The following is a 15,218-nucleotide window of genomic DNA, read 5'->3' as shown; positions in this document are numbered from 1 at the left end:
ATTTAGATCAATATTTACACATCACTTATGACATGGTAGACATGTGGTACAAAGAGAATGAGTTAGAGGAGAAAGAGTTGGTACAAGGGAAGTATCTAATTGATAGATCACCATTGAACTAGAGAGGTGGAAAGGTGTTACATGACCCAAGGATATATGACAGATGACATTGGCTACTCTATAGTCCTTTTGAGTAGAGCCATGGGCATCCCTGTAGCTAATCACCTAGAAACATGGATGATATATTTCATAGAGACCATTAGAATGGGGAAGATGATGATTGATTGGGCTATGATCCTTAGTGATAATTTGGATGAGCATCTCAGTTCACTGAAGAAAAACCCACATTTCTACATGACCTCTTATGTTGTCTACCTTCTAGCAGTGAGACCAACTAATTATGCTGGGTTGGTTAGGAAAGGAATTATGTAGGATGTAGATGCTTGGCCATACATAATCTATCACAAAATTGTAAAGAAAAATATTTATTTCAAGAGCCCTGAATATAGGTTGGTCAATGATGGATTTATTTTTGCTATCATTTATTTTATAGAAGAAGACTATGCCAAAATAATGTCAGTAGAAGTAGCATCTCAAATATCATAGATAGGAACTTTCTTCATCTAGTTAAACACATTTTCCTATATCTAGGTAGATGGTACTCTCATGTGCCCAAAGAAGCTCCCTCAATATCTATCAGATAGACTACTTCTATTACAAATAGTAAGACAATTGGCCTTCACTTATGATAGGATGTAGAAATAGGATAAGAAGACATTGGTTTGGTCAATCACCATTAGGGATTCCAAGGTCAAGAAAAAGAAAGAGATAGCTACTTTTGACTTGGAGTTGGACTAGTATCCTTTGGAGGATTATTAGTCACTTCACCCATACTTTGACAACATTGGGATGGCACAACATTTTGTAGGGAAGACATTTGTACTAAATATGGTGATTGAAGATCATTGGATGAACTGCATAGATAACTATGATGTCCAAATTAGGGAATATTATAGAATGAGTCTATAACTTGTAGAAAAAGTGCTTAACCTAGAATCATCCCTCAAAGCATGGAACAAAGAGGCCCCTAAGATAATAGATCTATTATACAATAGGGATAAGATATATGAGTGGCCTATCATGAATGTAGAAATTGTCTAAGAGAGAATGATTATTTTCATCATACGGTAAAACATGTATAGAGATAACAAGGGAGTGGGTTAGGAAACCTTTTCTCTTGGATTTGGTTCCACATGCTCCAACTCTACAAGCCATCGCCCAACTAAAGAAGGGTAGAGGAAAAAAGTTATAGTTCCCACATGCCCCAAAAATTCACCTGTAAGACTAGAGATAGTGCACCAACATGAATGGGAGGTGGAGTACTTCCAAACTGAAAGAGTTTAAAGTAAGAAAAGAGGGTTGCTCAAGAGATAGAGAGACACAAGAATAGGTCCAAACTAAGCTGGACATGCAAAAAGAATCTCAAGCCAAGTAAGAATAGGCTTAACCTACACAAGAAGAAGCTCTAACATAAGAAGATCTTATAGCTCTAGCAGAGGCCACCCTTTAAGTACCTAGGAGAGCTTGAATAGAAATGATGATGGTAGGCAAGAAGAAAAAGAAATTAAAGAAGAAAGGAATTTTGTCACCTTAGGTTTTGAAACTATTCCCAATGTTCAAAATAAGGAAGAGGGGGAGCAGATATAATATGTCACACTCAATAGGAGAACATTCTTAGGAAGGATTGTAGAAGAAGAGAGGAGGAGTTTGACCCAGACACCACCTTCTATTACACAAGAGCATGTACATATAGAAGCCTTGGAAGAAGAATAAGAGAGGTGGATAGTAGAGATGGAGAGCAAAGGAAAAGATGTCTTCAACATTTTAGACTTTGACTTTATAATAGTGGGTATGGAGATGGTAGGGGAAAAGATATGAGATACCCCTTAGAATGAGTCATTAGGAGAAGATTGGGAAAATTTCCTCCTTTATCTAAAGGGCCCCTTGGTATACCTCCTCTACCATCAGAAGACTTTCTGCCTATGCCTCCTCAATTAGAAAAAGAATCAGTTGTTTGATCTCCACTAATAGTAGAGCTCAAAAGATAGACCATAGAGGAAGGAGAGTATTTCTAGTTACATACAAATGAAGTATCAAAAGAATGATAGATTTTTGAGGAAGAAGAACAAGTTCATCCTACAATAGAGACTAGGTGTTTAGCTCAAGTAGAGATGGAAGCTCAATCTATATTCCTCCCTTGATAAGAGAAAACCCCAGAGGAAGGTAATAAAGAGAAAGGGCTAGTATTAAAACCTACATCATCTATGTAGTACATGTCTCCTATGGGAACTACTTTGGCATGGTTAAAGAGAGAAGTCTTAACTTGACAAAGTAGACATATGGAGTTCACTAAAGAAGAAGGAATAATGGAATTGATAAAAGTAATAAGAATTCCAAAACTTCTTAAGGATGATGCTAAAACACTAGCTCCTATCATGAAGATAAAAAATTTGGATCTTTTGGCACATATTTCCATTCAGCCTCCACACGCTAATAGAAAATAGGTTTCTCCAAAAGATTACCAAATGAAAGAGATAGTGCTCGATAATCCCACACTGATACTACCAAGGTTTTGATCACCACATGCCTTAGGAGTGTATTCTCCCACCTAGATAAAGGTGATTCATAACTTTTGGTTTTGAGGAAGTAGAATGAATCACTAAGAGGATACTTGAATGAAGTAGTGGGTCCGATAGACACCAATCATCTAGAGATTTCTCTAGGGGATACTTTAGAGAGGAAATTAAGTGACAAGGAAAGTTGTAGATGAAAGTAACTCATTTTTTGATGCTTGAAAAAGTTGGCATCACATTTTTGAAGATAGAGGGGTACAAATAATAGAAGGTAATTTGAACCTTATTCACAACATTCAAAATAATGCTAAAAAAATAGTTACAGTAATAAACCAAGATTTTGGACTAATGGATGAAGTGAGTACCTAAACCAAAGATTTGGAAGCATTGACAGCTTTAAAAGGGAAAAGGTATTGAATGTTAATGAAATTTTTTACAATGGAGGAGTGAGATAAAATAGATGATTGGATAGAAAGGTGTCAATAGGCAATAAGGTTATGGGAGGATTGTATAAGGATATTCAAGAGATAAAGAATAAAGATCAAATGTAGTTTTTGGAAGCATATAAGTATTATAATGCTACTAGCCTAGATATTTTTGGGGATGAGACAAGGACTCAATTTTCTTTAGTAGAAATATTTGTGTAGAGGGAAGATAACCTAGATGTTGGAAATTGAGTTTTAACACTTGGCAAAATCCTAGTAATTTTAATCCTATTAGAAGGTGCACTTTTTCATTGGTGCATGTTTCACAATGTAGGCCAAATCAAGAGGTGCTCCAAAAAAATTTGAAGATGAAGGAGTGCACCAACAATTAACTTTCAATTTCTATTTTTTAGAATTCCATTCATCGTAAATTCATTTTGATAGTAGTTCAACTCCTAGAAACACCTAGAGAAGGCCAAACTTGTAGTTTTAGAAGTCCTAATGATTCTCAAATCATCTCATGACTTCTCTCTTCTTATCTTCTTCTTCTTTATTGTTTTAAGTTATGTAAAGGCTCATGCACCCATTAATTGATGTAAACAAGGGTGGAGACCTACTTAGCACAATTTAGGGAGTTAGTTCATATGTAATTAGCTTTATTTTATTAGTTTTTAGCATATTGTTTTCATTATAAGATCTTGTTAAAAATTATAGTCCAACAAGATAGCTAGGAGAGGGGGGGGAGGTGAATCAATTATCCAATTAAAACATTTATCAACCTTAATTAATGTTAACCATTCAATCAAAGTAAACAAAAACCATAACAAGATGTACATACACAATTACACTAAATTTGTTAACTAGGGAACCCCTTGATCAAAACCATAGTGGGAATGATTCCCACAAAGATATACTAAAATGTATTCCTCATTAAAGGATGGACCCTATTAGGAGTCTATAACCATATTCAATACATAAGAGTCCCTATAAGGAAAATTTTAATCCCTGTTAGGAGATTCTGAACCTATTAGGAGTTGTAGAAGGTAGAAGGACCCACTATCCAAACAAATTCTTGGGCAAGACCACTAAATTTCACTATCCAACTGATCTCTAAACTATTTCATGTAGAATAATTGTTTGTGCTATGATTTAACATATTTCCTCTATCCTTTCAATCAAACCAGTCACTGTTAGACCTTATAAACCAAGTCATGAACCGCAGATCCAAATATCAAACCTCAGATCTTAGAATAAAACCTTGGCAACAAATTTCTCTCAAACTTTTCTCTACTCTGCTTATTCTTGCATATCAACTTGTTTCTCTTCTATTTTGTTCTTCATACTTCATGCAATAATTTATGCATATAAAAGAAAAATGTCCTTCCTTTATACCAAATCCATAAAACAATTCCCTAAGTCAACTATTACACCCTCTCAATTAATTATTATAGGACCTCATTAAGAACACATTATACTTAGTAATAACATTAATTTGTTGCCTTGTAACTTGAATAACTTTCTATAAATGTAATATTATGATGAGAAATCTTAGCAATATTAGGATCAACATGTCTTCTACATGCCTTTAACCTTTCTTCTTAGAATAACAACTCTGGTAAGAGATGACAAGTTTAGCAGAACATGCTTATGTAAACTCCATCTCAAAATAGTCTTAACCAAAACTTACATAACTTTTTCTAGACTTCATATCTTTTTCTCCCAGGCTTAACTGCATATAACGGACACTTAGTAGTATATCCCTTCAATCTCTCTAGTGAAAATACTCAATGATCTATCCACACCAACTTGATCTTTACTGATGTTCTTGTGTTAGATACCATACACTAGTAAATTTGAACTTAATTTTTGATGAATTTTGGTCAAAATTTTAATGCAAGTTCATGAAAATTTTGACCAAGAAATTCATGGTAATTTTTCTCATTGAAATTTTTACCAACCTACATGTTGGTCAAAATTTTAACCAATACATTTGTTAAAAAAAATTAATTTTTGCTAGCACTGATTTGTCATTGTTGGTCAAAATTTCCACCAATGTTTGGTCAAAATTGTTTTAGAATTGGTGGAAATTTTGACCAATTCTTGGTAGAAAACTATCAAGAATTGGTCAAAATTTCCACCCATGTTTGAACAATTTTTTTTTCTAATTGGTGGAAATTTTGACCAAGTCTTGGTAGAAAACTATCAAGAATTGGTCAAAATTTCCACCAATGTTTGGTCAATTTTTTTTAATAATTGGTGGAAATTTCAACCAAGTCTTGTTGGAAAACTATCAAGAATTGGTCAAAACTTCCACCAATGTTTGGTTGATTTTTTTTATAATCGGTAGAAATTTTGACCAATTTTTGGTAGAAAATTATCAAGAATTGGTCAAAATTTTCACCAATGTTTGGTTGAATTTTTTTTATGTTGTATTAAGAAATTGTTTCTTATTCAAGCCATTTAATTTGTAACATTTTAAATCTTTGCAAAGATAATCTGCTTTACAATCAAAGGACACCTTTAAGAAGAAAAATTCTCCTACTCCAACTTTATCTTTGTAGAGATTTAAAAGGTTATAAATTAAATGGCTTGGATAAGAAACAATTGCTTGGTACAACATGGAATAGAGAAGAACATAAACAAATAGCATGGACATGTATTCTTTGAAATTAAAGCATCCAAGAATGTAAGCAAAAGTAGAACTATTGAAGTGTGAAGGATTCTGCATTGCATCTTACTTTCTTTTGGAAGTTATTTTCAAAAAGAAAAATAGAGGTGTCTATTACAAAGCCAATACTTGTAATCCACTAATGAATTTTCTAATTGGTTTTTCTAATTGGTTTACAATATGTGTTTCTTTGCAAACTAAAGAAATTCCTTAGTAATTTTTGTTTGTAAAAGATTGTTACAAGAAGATCCAAGGACTTCATACTCATAAATCCTAATTCATCAATAAACTGAATGTCAACTGGTTAAAATTGCTCATCAAAGTGATTACTAGATACAAAACTAAAAATACCATAGAAACAATAACAATTATTTAGTTAGATGGTATATATATCATAATGATTTCCAAGGTCAACTCAACTAATTAAAACTTGGACTAAATTTCTATAGTATCTAAGTTACATGTTCTGGTCTATCATGTGAAATAGTGGCTTAGTATTTGAAAAACTTATACAAAAGTTTGTGTCACATGATAGAATGAGTACACTAATTTCATTTCATCATTATTCAACCTCATAAGTAATGTCATAAACTGGTTCTGGCCCAAAGTTTGGCACCTATAGATAAACAATCCTATGCCACTACACTACTCTTGGTAGGCCGATAGTGACAACCTAACACCAAAGGCTCCACCATATCTAGGAGACCAATTTTAGTTTAACTCTATGTAACCAAAACTATTTGATATGTCAAGCCTTTTGTCCATTTTTCTAGTTTAGCCATTAATTTTGTGCATATAAGGTTGTACATATGAATGATGATCACATAGAAGAGTCATTTTCTAAAAAAAACTCAAATAATTCTCTTGTAGTGATCATTTTCTTACACACACTTGGATAATACTCATGCTCTTGGCTACTTTACAAGAAATATAGTAGGTTCACTCTTTGTAATGAGAACCATGAAGCTAAGTTGAAAAAATATTCAATTAGGAAATGCTTCCAATATTTTGAAGCCACTTTTGGCAACTTGTTAAAGCTAATTCAATAGAGATTCTTGTCATAAAGCATTGGTGCTACCTTAAATTGGCCATAGTTATGAGATAGCAAATTCAATTAACTAGTTGGACATAACTATGCACCATATGAAATTGAATAGACTTTCTTTTATATGTATGGAACAAATTTGCATAGTTACATTTAGTTCATTGTGAGTAGAATATGATGATAGCCATGTTCATGATATTATTTGCATCCCATCACCTAGAAATGTGCACCAAAATCCTTTTCAATTGACATGGAAATAGCCACAATCATGGTGATGATACATGTTCAAGCCCTGTAACAATATTTTTGAAGCCGACAACATACAAGAAATTGATACATTAATCATTGGGTAAGACAACATGGGCTAAAAACCAAAAATTAACACATCTAAAACCTTGATACGATAATAATTCAATCATCAATGTATACCCATCTTTTAATCTTCATCCTTCAAACTGTGGGCTAGCAATTAGTCAACATGCTCATCTAGCCTAGCTATGATTTCCACATTCATTATTTGCAATAAGAACCATGAAGTTGATTCAACAAAAAAAATTCAATCAAGGTGTGCTTTCAAATAGTAATATTTTCAAGTCACTTTTGGCAATTGGTAAAAGCTAATTTAATGCAGATTCTTGTAACAAATTTCTGGTGTTATCTAAGATTGTGCATAGTTGAGAGATCTAAAATCCAAAGAACTAGTTGGTGATGTAGGAGCATCCAATGGTGTAATGGAAATCCTATATCACCCAAAAATATGCTTAGAGATAGTTTCTATTTAATGTGTTTTTATTTCTAGATACCCATTTGGGTCAAATAAAGATTCCAACTCTCATAGTTCCACTATTAGTTTTTTGGATTAGAGTTTTTAAGCACCTTGGAATATGTGTAATGTAGAAAAAAGAATTATTTTATAATCAAACCAGAATTATGATGAGTTAGAGGGTGTAAGTTGAAGGGATGATTATACTTGTAATTTAAATCACTCTAGAAAATGAATCAGGTCAAAAGACTTTACAGTTAGAAATTTATTACAGTTTTAATTTTCTTAGAGACCTCCTAAGAGTGCTTTAAAGTCAGATTTGGGGCACTAAATGGCCTTGTATGGGGCCAAAAAAATGGGGGGGTGAGAAAATATGGTCCATAGGGCTGTAGAGAACTTTGAGAGCTTTCTAAAAATGTAAATGGTCCATCAATTGGAGTTTCGGCTCAAAAGTTATGCCTCCCGAAAGTTGGACTACCATTTTTGGATTCTTCTATTTGTACACCGACTTCTGACATGACTTTTGGAACCTTCTATTTTGGTAGTGGATGCCAACTAGCATATTCTAGAATGTATTCCTAACCCTAAACCATTTGGGGCTTATTTAAAGAATACTTCTAGCATTGTAAAGTCAATTCTCAGTGGAGTTAGAGACAAGGTACTGTGTGGAGGATTTATTTCTCTAGAATCAAACTATTGTAAGACCATAGGGCATTTTTCATTGATAATAAAATTTCCTTTTTTCCTATGTGTTTATTCTAGTATTTGGTGGTGTGTCCATCAAGTGGTATTAGAGCCAATGCCTGAGTGTGTAGATAGAGCAATGACTATGAGGTAGTTTGCACCAGGACTGTGTGGTTGTGGGTTTGAGATAAAAAGATACCTCCATGAAGGGAATTTGGTGGAAGGGCTAGAGTTGTTACTTCTAAGGTTAGAGTCCTCCAGAGATAAGTTCAAGCATTGCAGGAGGAGATCCATAGAGGACTAAATGTTGCTACAGGTAATGAAAGTGAGGAAGAAAATGAAGAAGAAGAAAATATTGGATAGGAAGGGGAAGGTGAAGAGGAAGTCCTAAATCAAGTAAAGGAGAGGCTTTTTAGGGCCATTTATAAGCTTGGAAAAAGACCTAAAATTGATGTGAGTATGTTTTCAAGAACCCTAAACCCAGATGAGTTAATCGATTGGATCAATGAACTAGAGGAGTATTTTGAGTATGAGGATATCAAAGACCCAAAGAGGGTTAAGTTTGTGAAGGCCAAAATGAAAGGCCATGCCAAAATCTGGTTGCAAGAGATTCAGTTGGAAAGGAATAGAAGAGGAAAGGAGAAAATCACAAGGTGGATCACATGGTGGATAAACTAAAGAAGCAATTTATTCCTGTTAATTATGAACTTGATTTGTTCAAGAAAATGCAAGGGTTAAAGAAATAAGAAAATCTATCCAGGAATATACAAAAGAATTTTACTGACTTCTTATTAGGGCAGGACATGCATAAGCTAATAAGGAGAAGGTTTCCTATTGCCTCAGTGGGTTATGACCTAGCATTCAAGAGGAGTTAAGTCTTGTTAGAATGACTACCATTGAAGAGGCATACTAGTTTTCCCCATGAGTTGAAGAGAAGCTAAACAAAAGGTTTCATGGAAGGCAAAGAGGGTGTGATCAAGGAGGAAGGGGTAGTGGTAGATCACTTGGAGGCTGAAATGAGACCCAAAAGAAAAATGAAGATGTGGGTACTAGAAGGAACCAAAGGAACAAGGGTTTCAATTGCTCCTATGATCAAAACTTTGGAGATTAGAGAGGAAGAGGCAAAGGATGTGGACAAGGTTCAGGAAGAGGAGGCTTTTGTAGTACCTATTTTCATTGCAATAAAGAAGGTCATTGTGCATTTGAATGCCCTCAATGACAAGGAAGGATAGACAGGAGAGTTGATGGTCAATCAAGGGGTGCTCATGTGGATGAGGATGCATAGTCATCACATTCAGAAGATGCAAAAAGAGGAGAGGTTCTTGTAATTGAAAGGGTCTTACTAAATAGTGAGACTTAACCTGGACAAAGGAGGAGTTTGTTTCATACCAGGTGCAAGTGTGAGGATAAGTGTTATGATGTGATTGTTGATGGTGGAAGCACTGACAACTTGGTGTTTGAGGAGATGATCTCTAAGCTAAAGCTCAAGAGAGAGAAACACCCCCAACCCTATCGGATTGCTTGGGTGAAGGATGATCATAAGGTCTTGGTCAGTGAATAGTGTTTGGTGAAGTTCAAGATTGGGAGTTACCATGATGAAGTTCTCTGTGACATTATTCCAATGGATGTCTACCATTTATTGTTGGGAAGACCCTAACAATTTGATAAGCATTCTATACATGATGGCCATGCAAATACATACTCTCTAACAAAGGATGGGATTCACCACAAATGGAAGCCCTTGATAAAAGAAGGTGAAAAGGTATGTAGTAGTGCTAGGATATGTCTTGTTGATGGAAGAAATTTTTTGGATGGTATGAAACATCAGTGTATGTGTTATACTTTGATTCCTAGAAGAGATAAAGAAGGTAGTAGTGAAATTCCACCTAAAGTTTCAAGCCTATTAAGTGAGTATGGAGATGTCATCTCTAATAATGTTCCAAAAGTGTTGCCACTAGTAAGGCAAATTAGTCATCAAATAGATTTAATCCCTGAAGCTAGTTTTCCTAACAAGGCTGCTCATAGGATGACTCCCACTAAAACTAAGGAGCTAAATAGACAAGTTCAAGAGCTATTGAGGAAAGGTTTGATTCAAGAGAGCCTAAGTTCATGTGCAGTACCTGTAGTACTAGCACCAAAGAAGGATGGAGAGTGGAGAATGTGCATAGACTCTTGAGCTATAAACAAAATAACCATCAAGTATCAGTTTCCTTTGCCAAGAATGGATGATCTTATGGACTACTTGAGTGGAGCTCAATACTTCACAAAGATATATCTCAAGAGTGGCTATTACCAAATATGGATACAAGAGGAATATGAGTGGAAGACTACATTCAAGATCAAGGAGGGTCTATATGAGTGGTTAGTCATGCCCTTTGGATTGTCCAACATGTCAAGCACCTTGATGCGGCTTATGAATGAGGTCCTAAAGAAATTCTTGGGAAAATTTGTTATTGTCTATTTGGATGATATTTTAATTTTTAGAAAGACTTTGGATGAACATTTATTACACATTCATAGTGTCCTTGAAAGGTTGAGGGAAGAGAAAATGTTGATTAATTTGAAGAAATGTAACTTTGTAAAAAAAGAGTTAGTCTACTTGGGGTTTGTTGTATCATCTAAAGGTCTCAAAATGGATCTAGAGAAGGTAAAGGCCATCTTGGAATAGCCTACTCCAAGGTCTAATACTAAGGTGAGATCATTTCATGGTCTGGTTAGTTTTTATAGGAAGTTCATTAAGAATTTTAGTGGCATAGGTGCACCCCTGACTGAAACAATAAGGGGGGATAGGAAAGAGTTCAAGTGGACTACAACAGTTGAAAAGAGTTTTGAACTATTGAAGAATAATGTGAGAGAACAACTTGTGTTGGCACTTCTTGATTTCAGTAAAGTGTTCCAGGTAGATAGTGATGCTAGTAGCAACACTATTAGGGTTATATTGAGCCAAGAAGGTAAGCCTATTGCATATTTTAGTGAAAAATTGAATGATGCAAAGAAGTATTCTATTTATGATCAAGATTTCTATGCAATCATTCAAGCCTTATAGAAATGGAGGCATTATTTATTGCCAAAAGAATTTGTCTTATATACTGATCACCAGGCATTGTAGTACCTAAATAGCCAAGGCAAATTGAACCAGAGACATATGAAGTGGGTAGAGTTCATGCAAAGCTATACATTTGTTGAAACATAGAAGTGGAAGGTCTAATAGGGTTGCAGATGCATTGAGCAAGAAACAATTGTTGCTTATAGTAATGCAGGTTGAAGTGGTTGGGTTTGATGAACTCAAGAATCTACACTCAAAGGATCCTAATTTTTCTTAAGCATGGAAGGCTTGTAAAGAACCTGTTACTGTAGATGGAACCAGGTGGCTAGATTATTTGATTCAGGATGGTATGTTGTTCAAGGGTAGTCAATTGTGCATTCCAAGGAGTTCCATGAGAAAAAATTTGATCAAGGAGAAACATAGTGGGAGGATGGGAGGACACTTTGGCCAAGATAAGACCATTTCCATTCTTAGAGAACATTATTTTTGGCCTCAAATGTCATAGGATGTGAAGAATTTTCTACAGAGTTTTCAAGTATGTCAACCAGCCAAAGCATTTAGTCACAATACTAGACTCTATCATCCATTGCTTGTTCAATCAAAGCCATGGGAGGACATAAGTATGGATTTTGTTCTTGGATTGCTAACGATACAAAGGGGTAATGAATCAATGTTTGTGGTGGTTGATAGATTCTCCAAGATGGCACATTTCATCCCATGCCACAAGACTCACATGATGTTGTACATATTGAAAAAAAAAATTTCAGAGAGGTGGTGAGACTACATGGCCTCCCAAAGAGTATTGTTTCCAACAGAGATACTAAATTTGTGGGGTATTTCTGGAGGACTTTATGGAAGAAGTTGAAGATAGAATTGAAGTTCAATTCTACACATCATTCACAAACAGACAAACAAACAAAAGTGGTAAATAGAAGTCTAGGAAATTTGCTGAGGTGTTTAGTGGGAGATAAGCCCAACAAATGAGATTTGATTCTACCACAAGCAGAATTTTCTTATAATAATTCCATAAATAGGAGTACTGGTAGATCACCATTCCAAATTGTGTATGGAAGTAGCCCAAGGAATGTACCAAAATTAAGGAAGATGGAGCAAGGGGAGAGGATAAGTGACAAGGTAGAAGAATTTGTTGAACATGTTAAGAGCCTACATGAGGAGGTCCATGCACACATGACCAAGATGAATCAATAGTATAAAGCTAGGGTAGATCAAAGGAGGAGACATAAGGAGTTCCAAATTAGGGATTTGGTTATGGTACACTTACAAAAGAAATGGTTTCCAATGGGTACTTACAACAAATTAAAGATGAAGAAATTTGGCCCCTACAAAATTTTGAAGAAACATGACTCAGAAAATGCATATGAGGTGGAGCTACCAAATGGAATTCACATTTCTCCTATCTTCAACATTGAATACTTAACAAAATATCATGATGATGGTGTAGATGAGGGGTTAATGCTGGAGCCATGTCCAATTTCTACTTCTAAGGAGGAGATAGAAGAGATTTTGTATAGTTGTGTGGGTAGGAGTACTAGAAATAGGAAGTATGAAGAGTACATGGTGAAGTGGAAAGGATGAGCAATAGAGGACTCAACTTGGATATCAGCAATGAAGGTTGCCCATTTGGGTTTTCCTCTACCATAAAGTGATAGGGTCACTTTTCAATCTACCCTGGGTATCTAATGTAGGAGCATCCAGTGGTGTAAGGGCAATCTTGTATTACCCAAAAATATGCTTAGAAATAGTTTCTATTTAATGTGTTTTTATTTCTAGAAACCCATTTGGGTCAAATAAAGGTTCCAACTCTCACAATTCCACTATTAGTTTTCTAGGTTAGAGTTTTCAAGCACCTTGGAATACGTGTAAATGCAAAAAAAAGGTTATTTTGTAATTAATCCAAAATTATGATGAGTTAGATTGTGTAAGTTGGAGGGATGATTATACTTGTAATTTAAAGCACTCCAAAAAAATAATCAGGTCAAAAGAGTTTATGGTTAGAAAGTTATTATAGTTTTAATTTTCTTGGAGACATCCCAAGAGTACTTCAAAGTCAGATTTGGGGCACTAAACAGCCTTGTACAGGGCCAAAAAATGGGGTATGAGCAAGGCTGGTCCATAGGGCTATAGGGTGCTTCGAGAGCTTTTGGGAAATGTAAATGATTTGTCAATCGGAGTCCCAATTCAAAAGTTAAGCCTCCCAAAAGTTGGACTACCATTTTTGGATTCTTCTAATTTTACACCAACTTCTAATGTGATTTCTAGAACCTTCTATTTTGGTGATAGATTCCAACTGGCATATTCTAGAATGTATTCCTAACCCTAAATCATTTGGGGCTTATTTAAAGAACACTTATATCATTGAAAAGGAAATTCTTAGTGGAGTCAGAGAGAAGGTATTGTGTGGAGGATTTCTTTCTCCAGAATCATAGTATTGTAAGCCCATAGGGAATTTTTCATTGATAATAAAATTTCCCCTTTCTTGTGTGTTCATTCTAGTCTTTGGTGGTGTGTCCATTAGTTGGACATAAACATACACTGTATGAATTAAATTTGCACAATTCCATGTAGATCATCCGTAAGAAACAAGTGATGATGAGGTGAACTCTAATTAGTCCTTGCTTCTCAAAATCAACTACACTGAGGGTAACTTGCTTCTAAGGATTCTAATCTCATTTCTCTTCACTCAATCTCAATCATTACCTTAAAGAAAATTTTGATGGCTAGTAGCTAGCAACTCTGGAAAAAGTAGTGTTGGGAGTGAAGGGAGTGTAGGATATTTGGTGAAAGGAGTAAGCATACAATTAGAGTAGATTTCTTGTCTTAGTTAAGTTTCAAGATATCAAACAAAGCCTTATAGAGAGTGGATTTATTGATGGCAAAATAGTTGTGTTGATGTTTCGTGTGGTCACCATAAATGTAGAGAACAAGGTTAGTATGCATAAAGCATGATTATATTGCTAGGAGGAAATGAAAGCAGTCCTAAAAAAGAAATATGTGTAACATAGCTTCTCTGAACAAGAATATTTTTAACCAGTGACCAAAAAGCAAGCATAAGCAATCCACAAAGAAATATTGGAAATAATATTCCTAGACATAAGCCATTGGTTTTCCTACAAACCTATTGCCATTGGTAGGATTTTGTTAATCTAACTGTAAGTAGCTACAATAAATTAAAAAAGAAATCTAAAGATATTGTCATTCAAAATAAAACTATTTAGTTACCAACTTTCCATCAACTATCTAAACTTTAACCTACTAACCTTTAATCTCCATGACTTCTCCACCATTCCAGGCCACTTCAGAATCTTGCACCCATACTTGAGAACCTACAAGAATGTTCACAGGAGCAAGAACACTACTTGGTGGTTAACTAATGTAGGAACAAGAACTACTAATGGCAATAGATTTATATTACAAGATTGCCAATAAGATACTTTCATAACCTTAATATCAATCTGATCCATCAAATATGATATTTGCAAAAATTTCTCTCTAAGGAAAACTCACATGTTGGAGGAAAGAACTATAAAAAAATAAATATAGATCGTCACATTTAATGATCATAAGTGTTCACTTACGAAGAGATAACAGTGACAAGAGCAGCTCTAGTAAAACCTAACTTAAGAATGAGAATAAAAAGAGGAAATAGTAGGGCATTCAATATGTTGCTGGCTCTTGCAAAAGATTTAAAAACCACACCTTAGAAACAAGCTTATGTGCATGCACAATTCAATAATTTCAAAATTTATAATATGTGGACATTATAACAATGTTAAAACATTAGTATGATGAAAGCCAAAGTGAATTAAAAATCAATGAGTGAGTTTGAAAGTGTAGAAAAATCATGATACCATTTTGATTTATATTACGATACACAAATAAAATACAATTTTAAATTATAATGCAATTGCAAGGGATACTGACAAGATCATTATA

Source organism: Cupressus sempervirens, chromosome 9 (assembly GCF_028749045.1).
Source record: "Cupressus sempervirens isolate cs-2001-9-10 chromosome 9, ASM2874904v1, whole genome shotgun sequence".
Lineage (NCBI taxonomy): Eukaryota > Viridiplantae > Streptophyta > Pinopsida > Cupressales > Cupressaceae > Cupressus > Cupressus sempervirens.
The sequence above is the reverse complement of the archived record's forward strand: the minus strand, read 5'-3'. Positions refer to the sequence as shown.